We start from the raw sequence: 2,919 nt of genomic DNA on the forward strand, positions 1-2,919 counted from the left end.
TTATGTCAATTCTCCAATCCACAACCTCCTCAAATCATCAATTAAAGGTTCTAGAAACACATCTATGCCTGCTTTAGGGTTATCTGGCCCTGGAACAACACACGCCAAATACATGTATGGCTTTGTCATGCACATCTCAGGAGGGAGATTGTAGGGGGTTACAATGATCGGCCAACAATAATAGGGTTTCGCTGATGCCTGGATATATGGAGTGAAACCATCAGAGCACAATCCAAGTCTTACATTACGCGAATCTGCTGCAAAATCAGGATATACTTCATCAAAGTGTTTCCAAGCTTCATCATCATATGGATGTCGCATGACTCCAAGAATTTTGTTTGAATGATGCCACGTCATATGGCTAGCAGTTTTCATCGATGCAAACAATCTTTGTAATCTTGGTATTATTGGCAAGTAAAACATTGTCTTATTCGAAATCCTCCCACTCTTGGTTAGACGATACCGTGGACTCTGACAAAATTTGCATTCCACCAATGCTCCGTCATTTTTCCCAAATCCATTGTCATAAAACAACATGCAACCGTTTATGCAACAATCAATCTTATCAACTTTTAATCCCAACTTCATCACCAACCTCTCAGTGTCATAATAAGTTGCTGGCAAATTATCTTTAAAAGGAGTCACATCCAACAACATCTCCGTAATTTCATCCACACATTTATCAGCAACACCATATTTTGCCTTATGAGCTAAAAATCTGACACACATTGATAACTTTGATTGCGTACACCCTTCAAACAGCGGGACATTACATTCACTTAACAACTGGTAAAATCTCTGGGCTTGCTCGGGCTTGCTCATTTGGGGGTTCTTCACCTTGTTCATCTTCAATATCATCATTGTAAGACAATTCCACACCTAAAGCATCAGCGACCATATCATTCATCATGTTGAATTACTCATTGTCATCCACATTTATTCCACTACTTGAAGCTTGTGCATTGACTCCCGCACCAAAATTTTGAAACTGTTCACCGTTATAAATCCAAACCCAATAATCAGGCATAAATCCAACTTTTTCCAAGTGTTTCTTCACGTCATGCGGGGCCAGTCTTTATACATCTACACGCACATTTAAGACACAGACATCTTATCCCTCCCTCATTTTGACAAACTTGTTGTCCCCATGCCCATGAAATAAATCCGTGAACTCCTTCGACAAAATGGGGTTTTAATCCTCTTCTTCCCGGAAACGTTCTGTCATACATCCAACTACGATAATGCTGATAATACTCCATCTTTGTCACGTTCAACTATAACATTCACATATTTAAAGATTAGTAATTAAACTATAACGTTCACATATTAAAATATTAATTAATGTTGTTTTTGTACTAACTAACATAAATTGTACTAAATTTCTTTACGCGCAAATCATATTACTAACTAAATTATTATTTTTACTAACTAACCTAAATTGTGCTAAATTTCTTTACGCGGTAATTTTTTTAACGCGGAATTGATTTTAATAAACAATAGTTTGTAGTTAAAAATTATTTTTTTACACAATGTTTTTTTCTAATTTTAACAGCTTTACCTTAGAAATTTTTTCTTTAAAAATTTTATTACAGAAAAATTGAAATATATTTCAAAAAAAACTTGAACATGAAAAAATTATAACATCATCCATATCAATAGTATTTATAAGTAGAAAAACTACTATCTTGTTGAAGCTTGATGATAGAACAGATCCAAACAGCAACAAGGATGGCAAGGGAACAACAGGAGGCAATAAACTTGGACACTGTTGCAAATTAAATAAGTGAAAAAAAATAAGTAAATAAGCAATCAAAAAATATAACATGAAATTATAACAAGTGAAAGAGTTATACCTAATGAAATAAGTTTAATTAAGATGGGAAAGAACATAATTTTTTGTCTAAGGTTGAGAGGCATTTTTTCTAAGTGTAAAAAATGAATATGTCTCAATGAATGAATGGAACGGTGTTGTTATTGTAAAAATTATAGATCTGCAATTTGCCAGGAGCCAAGCCAAGAGCTACCCATGGCAAGGCTCGGTCTCCAACACCATTGAGTAGCCGCAGGCCTACAAAAAAGCTGTCTGCAATTTGCCACGAAAATGTGCATTTTGCTAGGGGTTGAACCCCTGTCATGTCAGCTTTTCAGAATTTTGTCTAATCTTCTGCATAATGCAGAGATTCCCTTGACTTTAGGGGCTTAAATTTGAATTAAATTTTCCCGCCGAAAATTTGCCAGGGATTACTGTAACACCCTATTTTTATTACTTATTTATTTATTTGAGTTTAGAGTATTTTCCGTTATAATTTAATTAATATGTTTGATAAGTGATATTTTTATTATTATGTGTTGACATTTATTAGTAGCCCCTATTTTATTATTTAGTGGAGAAATATATTTAATGGAAGAATATATTTAGTGGAAGTATATATTTAGTGGAGAAATATAATTATTTAGATTAATGAGGCTTTGGGATAGAATTAGAATTAAAAGAAAATAAATAGGATAAGGTTTAGGTGGTATTTCACATGGGAAGGTACAAAGCTTTCCCACCATGGGAAAGTTTACTTTGATCATTAGATTAATTAAAGAACACAATATTATCATACAATTTCAACACTAGATTATTTCATCTCCTTCCTCCCCACCACCCACCACCCTTCTCTCTCCTTCCTCCCCACCACCCAAGCCCAACCCAAGACCAGCCCAACCACCACGTTTATCTTCCTCAGGAAAATCTTTAGGTTGTTAGTTGAGTTTCGGACATTTCTTTTTATTCCACCAGAAATTTTCCACTCACTTTGTTCACAAATGCAACAATCAAATGGTGAACCTTAATGTCCAAGGTGTGCATCAAAAATGGAAAGAAAGTTGAGACTTTTCTACGAAAACAACATGATAGCAGAATAACACTCACAA

The 2,919-nt window shown here is 34.6% G+C and overlaps 1 pseudogene; it reads right to left on the reverse strand.

Moving 5' to 3' along the window:
• On the reverse strand, positions 1-1,259 carry LOC146923059 (uncharacterized; annotated as a pseudogene).
• Positions 1,260-2,919: the final 1,660 nt, after the last annotated feature.

This window comes from Medicago sativa, chromosome 5 (genome assembly GCF_051527215.1).
Source record: "Medicago sativa cultivar Bolivia chromosome 5, Bolivia_mono, whole genome shotgun sequence".
NCBI classification, from domain to species: Eukaryota; Viridiplantae; Streptophyta; class Magnoliopsida; order Fabales; family Fabaceae; genus Medicago; species Medicago sativa.